This window comes from Tachypleus tridentatus, chromosome 7 (genome assembly GCF_004210375.1).
Source record: "Tachypleus tridentatus isolate NWPU-2018 chromosome 7, ASM421037v1, whole genome shotgun sequence".
NCBI lineage: Eukaryota > Metazoa > Arthropoda > Merostomata > Xiphosura > Limulidae > Tachypleus > Tachypleus tridentatus.
The window spans coordinates 16,234,331-16,253,186 of record NC_134831.1 but is presented as its reverse complement, the minus strand read 5'-3'; the positions used below and the strand labels follow the sequence as shown (position 1 = coordinate 16,253,186).

The following is an 18,856-nucleotide window of genomic DNA, read 5'->3' as shown; positions in this document are numbered from 1 at the left end:
AAAGATACACCAACTTGGGGCGGAGTGGTCGTAATATACGCGAAAACGCAAAAACACCCATAAAACCGCAGAATACAAACCTGAAAACGTGTGTGTATCTCCGTACTAAATTTGGTGAGGATCCATCTCTAAAGGGCAAAGTAGTTGCTGTCAACATGAAAAAAAACAGCAATAAAATCGCACAATCAAAACTGAAAATTTACACGTTTATCCATAAGTACCCAACAAATACTCGTGTCAGATTTGGTGAAGATCCATCAACACGATGTGAAACAGTGGTAAGAAAAACGCCCATAAAAACAGCAAAAATCAAAATTTAAAACTGGAACTTTGTACTCACAGACATTATACAAATTTGGTGAATATCCATCTATACTTTACGAAGTAGTTACATATCGGACAACAAGAAGTACTGTTGTATTTATGTCTATTCTACGAAATTTATGACTGCTATAAACCAAGTTATTTTTGTTATAGGCTATCAAGATAATCACAATAATTAGATAAACTAAAAACGGATCGTTTTGAGTGGATTTTTTTCGTTATAAATCTAACATAAGTGCTTTAATTATACCCTTTTGTCTATATATAACTTTAGCAGTCGATAGTAAATGTTTTAAAGTGTTGTTTAAACTGGATCTTTAAGGTGCTTTTTACCAGAATGTTATATAACTGATTTTGTTCATGTCTTTGCGATCCTTATTATGAATTACTATCGTGATTAATGATAGTGCTTTGATCCACATAGGGCAAGAATTACCCATAAATTTTTTGTCTAAATAAATCTATCAACGACGAATCAAGCTGTCCAATTCTTATAAGGTCACGATTTAATATGCTTTAATACACGTATCTCATGAGAAGATACTTGTTAAGTAGTCGTCCCTATATATTGATAGTTTTAGCTTCCCTTCCCTTGTATTGTACACTATTCTATTTTAAAATCTGCTGTATTTTAAGGATCTTATTGAACAGAACAAATCAGATACACACATTGCACTCCCTTTGGAATGTTGGCTTTTTAAGTTTCACTTTATTTTTTTATTTATACACTACACGTTTTTCAAGTAAAATACCATTATTTTTACAAACTCGTTTAGAAATATTCAACTTTTAGTATCAAAAGAACTTCATAATTTTTCTAGTAAACGTGTGTGTCTTTTCTTATAGCAAAGCCGCATCAGGCTATCTGCTGAACCCACCAAGAGGAATCGAATCCCTGATTTTAGCGTTGTAAATCCGTAGACTTACCGCTGTACTAGCGGGGGGCTAGTGAACATGACCCAATAAAAAAACAGTTTCGTGAATACGGAGATACTTTTAAATAATTTGAGATTCAACATTTTTATTGAAAACTTTGGTTTTGTTTTTTAACAAATTCTATAACACGACGGGTTATGTTATAATTTTATAACACGACATGTAACGTTATAAGTAACTCTTACTTTGTGCTCCACTTAAAATGTTCCTCCGAAGTTGAAGTTAGGTTCTTATATCTTGAGGCAGTAGCACCTGCAGACCAGTTCTTTCCAGCACTTTCGTTAAGGCGCTTGAGATATCAAGCATGTCATTACACCAAGGTTTCGCGAACTAGAGGCCTGGCACGCGTTATGACGTCAGGACAGGGTTCAACTGACTTACTGATTATCCTGTTAAAAAATCGCTGGAAAATTTGGAGATTCAATAATTCTTGGAGAAAAGAATATAGATAAGTTTATTTGCCAATTTTACGCAAATTAACGTTTAATCAACAAAGCTTTTTACCAAAATGTTCGTGAAGCGCATAGTAGGATTCAAAGAACTTTTCAGTCCAATTTATTCTCAAAGTAATATAAACTTTAGTGTTACGTTCGTACAGATATATTAGCTTGTCGCAATTATATCCTCTTCATCAAGCAATGACATAACTGTGTTATAAAAGAAAAGTTGTATTAGGAAAATAAATGAAAAATTCAAATTCAGCAAACACGTATAACTAGTTTACAATGAAATCATAGCAATTCTTTGGCAAACTGCACTCTTTAAGAAAAATAAACTTGTTTCTAAAAATAATTAAAACTATAACTGGATTTTACACAAACACCGCGTATAAAGCAGCGAGCTGTTCTTGTTTATTGGTAAATCTAAGTGATTTATAAGTCACGCTTTAAAGGACATTGTCACTGCAAAAAAGTACAGAAGCTAGTAACGAAACTGAAAGTTGATTGTCCGAAATCAAAGGAGAAGCAGTGATTTTCTTTTATTCTTTACTGAGGATAAAGACGTCACGAATAACATCTCACTCGCTATTAGTTTACTTACTGTTTGTTTGGAATTAGGCCCTAAATTACACAATGGGCTATTTGTACTCCACCCAACAACGGTATCGAAACCCGGTTTCTAGCAGTGTGAGTCTGCAGACATACTGCTGTGCCACTGGGGGACTTTTACAGACTGTAACCATTCCTTGAAATCCAGCAACAGTGAATTTATGACACGCAGTGAATAAGTTATCTTGCAATCCTAGGTAAAGAACTATATTCCATATGTAGAGCCAAGTGTCATGTCTTGTAATTCACATGGATATTGGTGCTAGCAGCGCTATTCATTTTCTTCAGTAAATATTCACAGTGAAGTGTCATGAAGTAGGCCGAAATGTCTCTGAAAGTCATATGATCAATAACTATTTCTCTTTGAAAACCATTGACTCCTTCCTTCGTGAAATCTTGACATCAAACTGGTCGTCTGTGCCATACGATCACCTTTACATACCCCATGAAGCAGTGCATCGTGAGATTCACCTGCAATTTACGTACGAAAGGATCCATTACTGTCTGTCTTAATACATTTTATAAACTAGTGTATTTACATATACTTAAAAAATTAAAACAGCCATAACAATTATTTTCTTCTACAGTAGCCCATGAGTTGATAGTGGATGGTGATGACTAGCTGCCTTCCCTCTAGTCTTTCACTGCTAAATTAGGGACGGCGCAGACAGCCCTCGAGTAGCTTTACGCGAAATTCAAAAACAAACAAACTTTTGTCTATAAGCAATATACAATGAAACTTGAATACCATAATAATGAGTACAAGTTAGTAAAACATTATATGTTAAAAGACATGTTATTTCACTTATAATGTAGTATACACAGCTAATGTGTATGCGTTGAATGATACAGATATCTCTTCCAGTCTATGTGATACATTGTGCAAATGATCATAGTAAAGTTTTTTATTTGATCTCTATATAAATAGAAGCATACAGAAATTGTGCTTGGGTTTGGAAGGTATCAGATGAAATTGATTATGCAGTTAAAATAACATATTTACCGGAAATTAATGAGTGTGTGTTCTGAAATATAGTTGAGTATTACATATGTAAAGGTGAGCATAGTTTAGTGACAGCTATCGTAAGCAAATTCGTATGAATAATGAGACTGTCAAGCCACCATTCCTGATTTGTAGCACGCAAGTTTAATATACACAATTTGAACATCCGAACAGCTTTTAGAAACAAACGTTTTATCTCACCATGTAGTAAAAAGAGCTTCAAAAAACAGGCATGGAACTATACACTAAACCGTTTACAGAATGCATGTCCCGACCAGTGTTCCCTCTGGGCTGCGCAGCCGCACAACAACCAATCAAGTCCCGCGCATTTCATTATTCCAGTCGCGCACATTCTCAGTAATGGCGAGGAGTCTCACCACATTGATGGCTTTAATGACCCTGTCAGTAGATAAGCCTAAAGCTCAAATAACCAAGTGGTAGCGTTGCAAAGAGGTCTAATGATCCAATAGGGTCGATGGTCTAACGCTACCCCCAATAACAAAAAGTCTGATAGCGCACATCTGCACATTGCCTTATTAACTGGTGCGTATGAGAAAAATTTATTCCACACAAGGATTGAAATAATTAGAGAGAATACTGATCCTAATATAGAAACTTACTTTTTAAATATATTTTCAAAAATCATAATCGTGCAACTATAGATCAGTCGTCTGCAGTCTTCCTCTGACAGAGAATCAGATATAATAACAGTAAGTGGCTGTGGCGCTCGACTCGCAATCAGAAATATAATACCAAACTGCTTCACGTTCAACGTTTTATCACAGATCTAATCACACAATACAAAAATATAAATGGAAACCAGGTGTAGCATCTTGAGATAAAACGTTTCGCACATGCGATAAAGATACCGCGTTATACGATGTAATTTAATGACCAATATCTAACAGTAATTTCGATCTCAGATCATATGAGCATGTGCAGTTGAGCTACTTTAAAACCATGAATATTTAATTGATAATTTCCCGTATATGGTATGTATTAACGCGTTTAAATTTCAGCTATCAGCCCAACTTGCATACGTTAGTGTTTATTATACAATTGCTACTTCTATTCGTTCCTTCCCCCCAGGTGACTCGGCAGTATTGTTTGTTTGTTTTTGAATTTCGCGCAAAGCTACTCGAGGGCTATCTGCGTTAGCGATCCCTAACTTAGCAGTGTAAGACTAGAGGGAAGGCAGCTAGTCACCACCACCCACCGCCACCTCTTGGGCTACTCTTTTACCAATGAATAGTGGGTTTGCACATCACATTATAACGTCCTCACGGCTGATAGGGCGAGCACATGTTTAGTGCGACGGGGATTCGAACCCACGGCCCTCGGATTACGAGTCGAATTCCTTTAACCATCTGGCCATACCGGGACGACTCAGCAGCAAATCAGAAAGCCTTCACGCTAGAAATCAGGTTTCGATACCCTCGATTGTCACAGCACAAACATCCCATTGTTTAGCTGTATGTTAAACAGCAAACAGCTTCTACATAACAAGTTTGTTTAATCTCTCTCAGATAAAGTGTATTTTATCAATTAGAACAGAAAACAAAAATGCCTGTGGCTGTTTGACGCTGAATGTGTACTGCGTTTTTTTCTCTCTCTTTACAAAAATTTACAATCGTAAATGTATAAGAAAACAACACATTGAATTTTTCTGTTCACTACTTTTCTAATAAGCCACGTTACTAGCAATAAAATACAAATCTGTTAAAACAATGTCTTTTTTTTTAACACATCGGATAAACTAATACTGATAATTGCAATAATTATAAGATATCAAACATAAGTTAAAGTGTTTTAGGGTAGAAGTGCTGAGAAAAATGTAATTTGTATTAACTAAGTTAGCCTCGTACACAATCCTGAATAGTGCAATATACGGCCATACATAAAAATCTTTGAAGCTTTTTTTTCCACACAGATACAAACTTACCATGTTCTTAATCTCCACTCTAAGCTCTCTAACTCAGCAGGTAGCCCAATGTGGCTTTGCTATAAGAAAACACACACACACATACTAAGTTCTCTAATTATTAACTCCTCTTTTTCCTTTGCTCAGTAAATTCCCAAGCTTTCAAATCGTTATATTATGGCCAGTTTTAACATTCCTCTAAAATAATCTATTCTAATTTTCTTAATAAAACATTACACTTACAATGTGGTTTCGGCCGGCAATGACTTGGACAGCGTATCAAATCTGCCGTTAGAAACAATCGTTTTAAGTGGTCAACTTTATGACCAAACAGAGGGTGTATTAACGGGTTTGCCCCTAGAGCGGACCTTTGCAAACCTGTTTCTTTGTCATTGTGAGTGTTTGTGGCTAGACAGTTGTCCCGGGCAGTGCAAGTTGACCCTTTACACGGGTAGGTCGATGACACTCTTGTGCTTTTTCGCTACAAAGAACATACAGTTGATTCCCAGAAATATCGTAATTCTCAGCATCCACGTTTATTACACATGTAACACAGATAACGCTATGTAACACAAATTTTGTTCCTAGATAGTATGTGTTATTTCTTAACTGTTTATGTTGTAAAAGTACAGAAAATGGCCATTATTCCCTTCAAACTTTGCTCATTTTCATTTACATAAGGTCTGAATAAAACAACATATGAATTAATATTTACATGTATTTATATTAAAGTTATACAAAAATGTTTAGAAGTGAGTAGTTTTTCTAGATTTGTAACTGTAATGTAAATCACTTTCACGTATCAGCCCCCAAATATAGTCTTCCATCGTGTTTTTGTTATATGCTCCCAGGTCCCAAAAACGAAGTTTCAAAACCTCATAAAAGTCTTGTATCTACTACTGTATTTACAAGTGTTATTTCCAAGTTATTAACTTCTTTACAACTAAAGACCTTCTGTCATCTAACTTGTAATAATTGCAAACCTACACATATTAGCAGAACAAAACGCTAAGTAAATATACATGTCTATTGAACATAGTGGAGTCTTAAGCAGAACTGGTCAACCACTTATGAGTACATTTCTTCTCCTATTCGTCATAAGGTCAAATTAGTAAACACCATTTATCTACTGGTAACTTCAGAAAACTGACATAAGGATTTTCAAATTAACGAGCTTTAGGGGAAAAGTCTATGCATCTCAAAGGAACATCCAAATCTAAATAACTTTCCTGACTTTTTTTTTTAATTATTATTATTAAACTGTAATCTTAACTTTTAAATTTTCTAGTTTCTTTCTCTCTCGCCCATTATGTCTGTGAACTTACAACGCTAAAAACCGGATATCGATACCCGTGATCGACAGAATACAGAGAATCCACTGTGTATCTTTGTGCTTAATTCGAACCAACAACATCTGTATATTTTCATGTTTTATCACTATATTAAAACTGGTTCTGTGTGTCATTTCATACATATACGTATATGTAAACATTTATATATTTATTCCACATTTATATTTGTGTTGTATTAAAACGTTTTAGATCATTGGTGATGGAACGTGTCAATTCCGAAACGTTCGTATTAAACATGTTTTGATTTACTGTGGTGATCTTGCTTTTATTTAAATTTTTTTCCGCCTGACCGGTGTATTACTATGTTTTATGTTGTGGTACAGCTAGCAATACAGTGGCATTTTTCACCAAAAATATACCTTGAAAAACTTATCACTTTGTACAAGCGAATGTAATGGCATATATATCGCAGTCAGAGACACATTTTTTTCTTGAGGTGATTAAATAATGGTTAATAACGTATAAATATGCAAACCTGGCAAGGGCAGGTGTTTAGGGCGCTCGATCCCTAATCTGAGGGTCGTGGGTTCAAATCTCCGTCACACGGAATATGTTCGCCCTTTCAGCTGTAGGGCGCGTTATAATGTAATGGTCAACGCAAATATTCGTTGGTAAAAGCGTAGCTCAAAAGTTGGCGTTGAGTGGTGGTGACTAGTTACCTTTTCTCTAATCTTACACTGCTGAATTAGGAAGAGCTAGCGCGTATATCTCTCGTGTAGCTCAGTGTGAAATTTAAAACCTATTCAGAATACAGAATATTAGAGTTGTAGTTTGTATCTCCCTAAATCATGTTTTTATTTGTATGTGGGTCACATTTTATTAAAAAGAAAAGAATACAAGTGGTGTTAGTTTGTTAAAAGTTGTAATAAAGTTTATTTCACTGTTCATTTAAACCGTCTCCAAACTTTATGGCCCGGCATGGCCGGGTGATTAAGGCGCTCGACTCGTAATCCGAGGGTCGCAGGTTCGAATCTCCGTCACTCCAAACATGCTTGCCCTTTCAGCCGTGAGGACGTTATAATGTGACGGTCAATCCCACTATTCGTTGGTAAAAGAGTAGCCCAAGAGTTGGCGGTGGGTGGGGATGATCAGGTACATTTTTGAAGAAATTCAATATTGAGAAGAAAACCTATTTGAAATTTGCTCTTAGTAGTATTTTGTGACCAAAATGTAAAACCTAATAACGAAGAAATAATATTACATGGTTGCCCAATGAAATCGGAGGTTTTTTTCATTGTTATTGGTTAGTATCAGAATGTACAAACTATAAACATGGCACTCTAGTCTAAACAAAAAGCTCAACACAAATAAATAATAATATTTATAAACCTTTATTTGAGAAACTTTCGATAACCATTATCCTAGTTGTTGTTTTTTCTTTATCTTAACTAACAATCAAATAAAAGCTGTTATTAATGAAGTAGAAAAAAATATCATTTTGAAGATATATGACATATTTATTCGTTGGAAGATAATCCGTCCTTGAATATATGAGATGGGAGGCGTTTCTAGTTAAACAAGTGTATCAGAAACATGAGCTGCAAATCATTAAGAAGCAATTACCAGTATAACAATAACTTATATGGGTGTGGTTTGTTAGGAAAGATTCATGGAAAAGGCCACCCATCGGTCAATAAGAGAAAAATGATAACCATTTTCGAATTTTTTCTACAATCCACGTGGATTTTTGCCAGAAGACGACTTTTCGGTTAAACAAAAACGTTGTGTGTGTGATCCGTGTGGCGCCAAAGAGGCTAATAATAATAACAAAAAAATAATTTATAAAACAGTAGTTCTAGATGCTACAGTAGCTTAGTTTAAGATATTTCACTCAGTTCAGTTGTTGTTGTTTTGGAATTTCGCACAAAGCAACTCGAGGGCTATCTGTGCTAGCCGTCCCTAATTTAGCAGTGTAAAACTAGAGGGAAGGCAGCTAGTCATCACCACCCACCGCCAACTCTTGGGTTACTCTTTTACCAACGAATAGTGGGATTGACCGTCACATTGTAACGCCCCCACAGTTGAAAGGGCGAGCATGTTTGGCACGACTCGGGCGCGAACCAACGACCCTCAGATTACGAAGCGCACGCCTTAACGCGCTAGGCCCCCACTCAGTTCAGAAGCATCGTGTTTCACGTTTTGTTCAATAAAGTCAAACATCTCTCTAAATTTGGGTGGTCTTGTTCTAATGTACTCATTATCAGCTAGTGGTTCATCATTCACAAAACTACAAATTACTTCACTCTCTCCCATCTTGGACAAAGGTAATTCTTCGGACTTAAAACGCTAAAAATTGGATTTTAATACCTATTTAGAACACATACGTAAGTTTAGTTTCTCCTTTACAACAATTAAACATACCCAAATATAACTAACAGTTGATTATTTATCAAAAAAAAAAGTTAAAAGAGGTTAACAAGTTTTTTCAGTATACAAGAGGTTAACAAGTTTTTTCAGTATACAAGAGGTTAACACGTTTTTCAGTATACGGATTCTGCGACGATTTAATTTCTTATATAAATGTATTGATGAATTTTGATTTTATAAAAATAATTTTTCTAACAGTCAAAACTAGCGTGTACATCTACTTTATTTAGCCTATGTTCTCATGCACGTCTTGCATGCAATGTCATTTATTGGTACGCTATATCTGTTAACAAAATCTGTGACGAATATTTTTACTATTTTTCTAATATTTCTACTTTCCACAACATTACGTGTTTCCATCTATACCTAAGGCATAAAACATAAATCCTGCATACACCATGTTACACAGCTCGACGGTTATTTGACAATTTATACAAGCCTTGCTATATAATAAGAAATATTTATTTGCTGGTGTTCGGCTACAGATACGAAAGAAATATGTGAATTGGTTTTAATAGGTCACATATTTACTTGAACACATATAATAACATTCCATTATTACGTATTCTTTAATTGTTTTATTACGACATATTTTTACTTCAATGTATATTTTATTTACAATCCCACAGTAAAACATCGTGAAAAATTATTTCTGACAGTTGGTTTTTCGTGACGAAATTTTATGGATTTTATTACGTATCACTTTTTTTTTTATCAGTGCGCAGACATACATGAATCGCATCAGACGTCGATCTTTCCACAGAGGGGGACGAGATGTCAACCTTCATAAAATACGAGACGTGTCTGCTGACGTTCTTCGAGTATTTGAATCAAATAATATATAAAAAAAAATCAAAGTTCTTAAGACCCTCTTTAGCAACCAATGAATTACCAGTGGAACTATATAAAACATAAACTTTCCTAATAAGTGGTAGTATATATAACAAAATCATACCTAATAACTGGTAGTGTATATATATATATATATATATATAACGTAAACGTCCTTAATAATTGATAGTATATATATAAAACATAAACTTGCCTAATAAGTGATAGTATACATATATATATATATATATATATAAACATCCTTAATAATTGGTAGTATATATATATAAACAAACTTTCCCAATACGTGATAGTATATATAACAAAATCAAACCTAATAAGTGGTAGTATATACATAAAACATAAACTTGCCTAATAAGTAAAACTTTACTGCATTTATGTTTACATATTTTTTACATGCAGGTAAAATAAAACGTCATGATGGTAGATAACTTCTTGGAACCTTCAAGCAGCCGTCCCTAATTCATCAGATTAGAAGGAAGGCGGTTAATCATCACCGCCCTCCGCCAAATTTTGGGCTACTCTTTTGTCAACGAATAGTGGGATGGTCTGTTACATTATAATGTCTCTACGGCTGAAAGGGCGAGCATGTTTGGTGTGACGGGGATGTGTTGTTGTTATAATATCTTATCCTAATTTTTTCCCTAATCTCTGCTTTTGAATGTAATTAAATCTTTCATGAGTAATATTTTTCATTGATTAATTCATTGTGGCTCTTTAGAAGTGTGTTTATATAACAGTTTTTCTCCTTATTTGTTAGTTGATTTATTAAATTCTTTGTTAACTTAAACGTAAGAAAAAAAATTTGACAAAACTTTTTTTGTTTGTACTAACAGCAAAGTTACAAAATGAGATATCTGTTTTCTGCCTCCGTCAGGTATCGATACCCGAGTTTTAAAGCTATAATCTCTTAGATTTACAGCTGAGCCACCAGAGATGTATATTTTTATATATTCTTTTTAATATTGTTGAACTGTTAAGCACAAGTAAAACGAAAGTAGTAAATAAATTTCTTTTAAAGTGTCTGCTATTTTCTGCAGATGTCTTTCATATGCTTGTATTTTTTAAACATCGTGTAAAAATATATAGTAAATCACTTTTATCAATAAACTGTAATCTATTTTCTTTGCTCTAGTACAAAACTAGAGCTTTATGTTACGAAAAATAAGAACGAACAAAACTATAGCTATTTGTTACGGAAAAGAAACGAACAGAAAAAGCCATTTGTTACATAAAAAAAAAACGGACAAAAAGACTGTGGCTATTTGTTTGAAAAAAAGAACGATGGTTTGATCGTTTTTTCCTTTTTTTCTTTTCCTGAGTGAAATTTTAATTAGGTTTTCCTAAAGGGTCAAGTGTTAACACATTCAATAAGTGCACAGCTATCACCAATTAGTAAACGTTTTGTTAAAACAGTTTGTTCTTTTGTTTTTCTTATAGTCTAATTAGTTGGTTAGTAAAGGATAGAAATTCATCATATTTAAAGTACATGGTAAACATGTTTCTTTTATCTTAATTCAATGGATATCTCCCAGCACACTTACGTAATTTCATTCCACACGTACACGTATATATGTATCTAACAGAAAGCTTACGTTACCTATTCAAACGCGTCTCTTTCTTTCACTGTTGGTCTTATGGAACTTGTCAAAAGATGAAAAGCCAAAAGACAAAAAACAGAAATCTGGTTATTTCTTACGAGTCAAATAAGATTAAAAGTTACTGTCATAATTCTACTAATGAACTGAAACTCATATCCAAGGTCAGAGGGAAGCACAAGACACTGCTGGTAGCCGTCCCGTCCCATGTTTATTTCAAAACCTGTTACTTATACCTGTTACTGATTCCTACCTAGTCAAAACATCGAACGCTGCGTTGGTTATTTGCCTCAGCTTAATTTATAACCTGTAGGTTACATATGATTACTGATGAAGCAAGTGTGTCAAGAACAGCTATGTTGGGGGTCTTAGTTTTTCTCACTACGTAAGTCAATCATGAATATTCAAACAGCAACCTGAAGACTGGCTTGCTTCGCCCACTCACATGGCAAGAAATAACTGATAGTTTCAAGGACCAAAGCTTGCAAAATAATAAAAATAATAAGAGAGAATTTTAGTATATTCTGTGTTTAATATTACAAAAAAGTACTATATCAGAATTATTAATATTACTTTCTGACAAAAGTAAAATATTTCCATAAAGCGAAACTGAAAACAAACCTGGGAATCAGTATAGAAACTTAGAATGCACTGTTTTATCAGTTAGATAATCCTTGCTATTTAAGATACTTTCGGTCGTAATCCCAATAATATCTTACAAAGTTCAGCCAGCTGAGGAAATTTATATGAACCTTAATGATATTCCACGTATTACATAGTATAGCAAGTATTATTGATTATTGTTGTTGTTTTGTATTAAGCACAAATCTGTGCTCTGCCCACCACGGGTACCGAAACCCGGTTTTTAGCGTTGAAAGTCTGCAGACATACCGCTGAGCCACTGGGGGGCACTATTGATTAAAGTATAAATAAATAAAAATATTATATATCTTACATAAGTACACAAAAACAATATGTATAGGCTTCAAGTACTGTTGTATTAATAAATTTATTTGAAAAAAAAGTGATCGTTTTAATTTTCTTTAGTTTTCTCTAATTCTCCTTAACAAATCTTTTGAACAATAACCTAATATCATAATATATTTTCATTCACTTACAGCAAAATATTTATTATTCTCTCATAAACAAGGGCCCGGCATGGCCAAGCGTGTTAAGATGTGCGACTCGTAATCTGAGGGTCGCGGGTTCGCATCCCCGTTGCGCCAAACATGCTCGCTCTTTCAGCCGTGGGGGCGTTATAAAGTTACGGCCAATCCCACTATTCGTTGGCAAAAGAGTAGCCCAAAAATTGGCGGTGGGTGGTGATGACTAGCTGCCTTCCATCTAGTCTTACACTACTAAATTAGGGACGGCTAGCACAGGGAGCCCTCGAGTAGCTTTGTGCGAAATTAAAAAACCAACCAAACCTCATAAACAAGATGGTTTGGGTTGACTATGAAATTAAAAGTACATTGGTGCAAAAACGTTTAGAGAAAATGAATAAATATTGTGTTATACTTGTTTACTCACTACAAAATACCTACGCTAGTGCTTTGTAAACGTCAAAGATCCGTAAAGAACATTTACAAAATGGAATTATTTAACCAGAATACCTATTATTTAACCTTTGCCACGTGCACGGGATAAGCGGCCGGATTATGAAGCTTCTAGAATAGAGTAATAATTGTCATTAATCTTAAGCTACTGATCAGATTGAGAGCGATTAGCCACTAGCAACCAACCGCCACCGTTTTTCGAACAGAACAATATGAATGACTGGTCACTTTTCGAATGCATCATTATTCAACGTTTGACCGCTGCAATGCAGACCGGCACATTAAAAACTGAGGTAATAAAGATATTAGAGTATTTAAAACAAGAATAAAACACTATAATATCAACCTAAAAAAAGGTTATTTTATAGTAAAAAAAATATTTAAACTTGTTTTATTTTGGTTATTTCTGAACAATCCAGTTTTCTGTGTCTAAAACAAGAACCACAGAGAGTATATTTGTATGTCTAGCTGAAACGATGAATATCAGTACATCAGAGTAACTGACTCACACATTAGAATTATACAAAATAAAACTAATGTAGTCATATATCAAAGTGCAATAAAACTAACTTGAAAGGTACATGCGCATGACTTGTTACGGTGTATCGTGTTAATCTCATGTTTGTTTGTTGTATTTCATTCAAAGTGGCACAAGCATTATTGGCACTATCCGTCCATAATTTCGAAATGCTGAACTAAAGAATTTGTTTTTGAATTTCGCGCAAAGCTACACGAGGACTATCTGCGCTAGCCGTTTCTCATTTAGCAGTGAAAGACTAGAAGGAAGGCAGATAGTCATGACCACCCACCGCCAAATCTTGGGTTAAGCTTTTACCCACGAATAGTAGAATTGATCGCCAACACTATAACTCCCCCACGGCTGAAAAAGCGAGCATATTTGTGGGAATGGGATTGGAACCTTCAACCCTAATATTGTTAGTAAAACATTCTAACCACTTGGCCATGAACCTAAAGAGTGTGTGTGTGTTTTTCTTATAGCAAAGCCACGTCGGGCTATCTGCTCAACCCACCGAGGGGAATCGAACCCCTGATTGTAGCGTTGTAAGAACCTAAAGAGAAGGCAACTAGTCGGCATCAACCTACTGCGAACTTTTGTGCTATTCTTGTCAAACCGAAAAGTGTGATTTGACTGCTACTCTTATGCACCCACAGCCTCAAAATGCAGAAAGCGTTTCTTTCGCGTTAACGAGTTGCAAACCACAGTATTACATGCTAGCCACTAGGCTGATCTAGACCACATATACACATCATACATATGCTTAGATAGATATACATTGACATGTATATTAAAGTTTTTAATTTTATAACGCAACATGCTGCATTTAAATTAATCATATAATATTTCAAACAGACGGATAATTCATCAAACAACAATTTGTTAGTCCTGAACTGCAAGTAAACAATTAATTGTTACGTATATTTCAGGCTGTTCCATTAATCATGTCGTTTCATGTTTCAATCATCATATTAAGTTTTGAGAATTTTACACTACATTTGTGAAAAGACCACGAAAAATATTCAACAAATAAACATTCAATCAGCATTGAAGAATTAAACTGATTTGTTTTCCGAAAAAATTTGAAACGTGAAGCATCAATTGCAATTTTCAAAGAACGTTGCGACGGTTGATCTATAAGTGTTTGTTTTTGAATTTCGCGCAACGCTACACAAAGGCTATCTGCGCTAGCCGTCCTTAATTTAACAGCGTAAGACGAGATGGAAGGCAGCTAGTCATCACCACCCACCGCCAACTCTTGGGCTGCTCCTTTATCAACGAATAGTGGGACTGACCGTAATATTATAATATTCCCACGGCTGAAAGGTCAAGCATGTTTGGTGTGACGAAAATTCAAACCCGCGACCCTCGGAGTACGAGTCGAGTGCCTGAACCATCTGGCTATGCCCGGCATATTGATTGCAATGCATCAATTTATCAGTCGGGTGTCCTTACTTTTAGCAATATTTTCGAATGTAATATCAATAATACCTCATGAGGTTCGCTCAGTTTGGGAGACTTTGGCATTCTTAAATCCTAATATTGAAACCATGAATCCAAATAATCCACAGTATATAATAAAATATTAAAATTCATAAATATGAACTTTGTTTGTCTGATGCATTAACTTATAAATGATTTCGTTTTTGTTCTATATTCAAAGATGGATAAACTTAGTTTTATAATTTTTTTTTTCTGATCTCCAAGTGCAGAATACCGCGCGATATTTCATAGATAAATGAATCGAACAGGTACACGTCACATAAAAATGTTTATCACGATTGATCGCAATGGCCTACAAACATAAATACTGAGATTTCTCTTAGTTCGATCTAATCTTTGGCAACGATGATATTCCTAATAAAGTACATCGCGTAGGTGTGAGAAATAAGGATAACCTCATATGGTAGCATCAGTTACTGATACTATGATAACTGATAAGATTGAGATACATTTATTGGTAAGAAAAGAGGACTCTTGTGGATTAATTCACCGATATGATTTGTTCTACCCTTTAACCTACTTTTCCGACCATTAAGTACTTGCAACCCGTAATCAGTTTGTAAAAACGTTTCCAGAAATGGTTGCTTACTCTTCCCGCCATAGTTAAAAGTTATGAACAGGTTCCATCAGTATGTTAAGTAACTCTGTCTTCAAGTAATTAACTAAATATTTCACATTTATAAACATTGAATAAAATTAAAAGATTGTTTTAAATAGATTTTTACCAGTGGCAAGTCTGCTGAATAACAACACCAGAATCCGAGTGTAAGTACAAGTGGTGGGCATAATATACATAGCCCATTGCGTTTTTTTGTGATTAATTTCAAATAAACCCCCCCTTCCAGTAGCACAGTGGTATATCTGCGGACTTATACTGCCAGAAACCGGGTGTCAATAGCCGTGGTTTGCAGAGCACTGATAGCCCTTTGTGTTGCTTTGCACTAAACAAACAAAAACGTTAACATATATTTAACAGATCGTTTGTTTTTATAATTTCGCGAAAAGTTACACGAGGTCTATCTGCACTAGCCGTCCCTAATTTAGCGGTGTAAGACTGGAGGGTTAGGCAGCTTTTCATCACCACCCATCACCAGCTCTTGGGATACTCTCTTACCAACGAATAATGGGATCGACCATCACATTATAACGCCCCCACAGCTGAAAGGACGAGCGTATTTAGTGTGACAGGGATTCGAATCTGCGACCATCGGATTACCAGTCGAGTGCCTTAACCACTGGCCATGCTGGACCACGGGGAAGATATATTTATTTATTGTACACTAGAGTATAGTGTATAATATATTTATTTATTATACACTAGTGGGCCTGGCATGGCCAAGCGTGTAAGGCATGCGACTCGTAATCCGATGGTCGCGGGTTCGCGCCCGTGTCGCGCTAAACATGCTCGCCCTCCCAGCCGTGGGGGCGTATAATGTGACGGTCAATCCCACTTTTCGTTGGTAAAAGAGTAGCCCAAGAGTTGGCGGTGGGTGGTGATGACTAGCTGCCTTCCCTCTAGTCTTACACTGCTAAATTAGGGACGACTAGCACAGATAGCCCTCGAGTAGCTTTGTGCGAAATTCCAAAACAAACAATATACACTAGTGTATACTACAAAAAATAATTCAGAGAAATTTAATCCCAATAATCAAATTGATAATTAATTCTTCAATATATTACTATAATGATTATATTATACTATTTTTAGTCTCTAAAATAAAACAATCGCGAATGCGCGACTATAGTTTTCTAGGAACATATGCACATTTGAGTTTTAAAATGCCACCTGGCCATGCCGGGTCTTACTTAAAATAAATCAAATAGTCGTTTTGATGATTAATGTTTTGTCTGGAAAATACTGTTATTAAAATATGTTGATTCCGATTAAGTCAAGATATAAAGATACTGATTTCTAAACGTTTTTAATGCCACGTCATTTGAAAAATATTAAATATTTTATATGCTGAAGAGTGGTGTTTGTAAAATAATAATAGTTCTGTATAATAAAGGAACCTCGTAAAACGTTAATTTAGCTTTGATTGCAATTGTCAGTTGAAGATAGGTAGAATACTTAAAGAGAAATAAACGCGTAATTTTTAAAAGCCATTGTCGCTGTTTTGGCGCGTAGATACATAATCGAATCATGGATTTTAGCTTTACTAGCCCAAAAACTTCTAACTGGCACACTGTTGAACCTGGTAGCTTTAGAAAGGACAAAAGTGTTCACCTGTCAAAACGTAGTTAAGTGAATCTTCAACTGAGCATTGAAATTTATGGAAATCTCTCAAACATTTTTACCTGTTAGTAAATTATGTCCACTGATTATGAATATTATTCATTTGTATCTGTGATGTTTTGACTTACAACAAGGTATCTCCAGTTCCTCTGTGCACTTGCTAATATAAACAAAAGTGTCACGTGGTTTTAAGAAAAGAACCCCTCAGTTGTCTTACAATAGCTACCAAACTGTATCCGTCCGTCTCTCCACGCTTCATTGTTAACATATTTACATGGCATCGCAAAACGAATACACGTATTTTTTGTTCAAATTGGGATATTTACGGATTTACAGCGCTAAAATCATGAGTTAGATTCACCTCAGTGGGTTCAGCAGATAGCCCGATGTGGCTTTGTTATAAGAAAAACACGTTGGTAAAAGCCCAAGTAGCCCAAAAGTTGGTGGTAGGTGGTGATGACTAGCTGCCTTCCCTCTAGTCTTACACTGCAAAATTACGGACGGCTAGCGCAGATAGCCCTCGCGTAGCTTTGCGCGAAATTAAAAAAAAAACCTAATCACTAAGATAGCCTATGAATTTATGCATAAAATGAGCGATTTTAGCCAGTTTATTGACAGTTCTTTATAATGAGTGTTTTAAGAGAGAAATATATAGTTACCATTGGTTAAAACATTCAACATAGTAACTGCGTGCCACACAATATTATAATGTTGGTGAGCAAATAACTATTTTACGTAACAGTTTCCTAAAGTAAAACTTTCTTCGAAGTTGCATTTCTTTTTTATTTTATCTGAAATTTCCTTCGGTTGAATTTCTCCTGCTGTAGTGGCTATAAGCGATTATGAAATGTTAACCAAGTACTGTTTATTTCCACTTAATAAAAACGTGAAGCAATTTATACTTGTAAATATTTATCTCGAAACGTAATTTTGATATATTGTTTTTGTTTTGTTTTTATTAGATTTCACGAAGATCTGTCCACAATATCAGACAGTAATTTGAAATCAGTAAAGAGTGGTTATATGACTTAGTGCAGGGTAATATGCGTAAGTTCATTGGTTCTTGGTGGTATGTAAAACATTTAAAAATATGTGAAATTTCTGTTAACCGTGCAATGTCAAAGGTTTATCACAAAAATATTACGAAAACAATGGTCCTCAATAGCATAGAGTGAGAGTGATAACTTCATTTAGATGAGCGGTAAGCTGACGGACTAACAACGCTAAAATACGGGGTTCGGTTCCTTACTGTAAACCGAGCGCAGGTAGTCTACCTTTAGTTTGGACCAAAGCAAATAAGGAAACAAATATTTACACGTACATTTTGTTAATCTCGTTAGAGGGAATCGTAAACTGACTGTTTTAATTGTGACATGTGATCAGGACTTGAATTTTCACGACAGGTGTTCCCACCAGTAATTCCTAAGTATTGAACATGTGAGCCTATCCTGTCTCAGGTTACATAATGAAATAACTTGATGAACTGGTAACATGTTACCCTTTTCGTATCCTCTCTTCTTTCGGTAGCCATAACCAAAATTATTCTTTGTTGTCATGGATATTTATGTGTATCTTACTTTTGTTTGCTTAAACATGGTTATTATTGAAATATTTATGAAGGTAAACCCTCCGTGCATTTTTA

The 18,856-nt window shown here is 35.0% G+C and overlaps 1 long non-coding RNA gene across 1 annotated transcript; it reads right to left on the bottom strand.

The window, feature by feature from the left end:
* Positions 1 to 93: 93 nt before the first annotated feature.
* Positions 94 to 11,597, bottom strand: LOC143257942 (uncharacterized). Its single transcript, XR_013032038.1, has 3 exons — positions 11,405 to 11,597; positions 1,446 to 2,780; positions 94 to 147 (listed from the first exon to the last, which is right to left on the bottom strand). It is a non-coding gene; the product is annotated as an uncharacterized LOC143257942 (long non-coding RNA).
* Between the last annotated feature and the right edge of the window lie 7,259 nt (positions 11,598 to 18,856).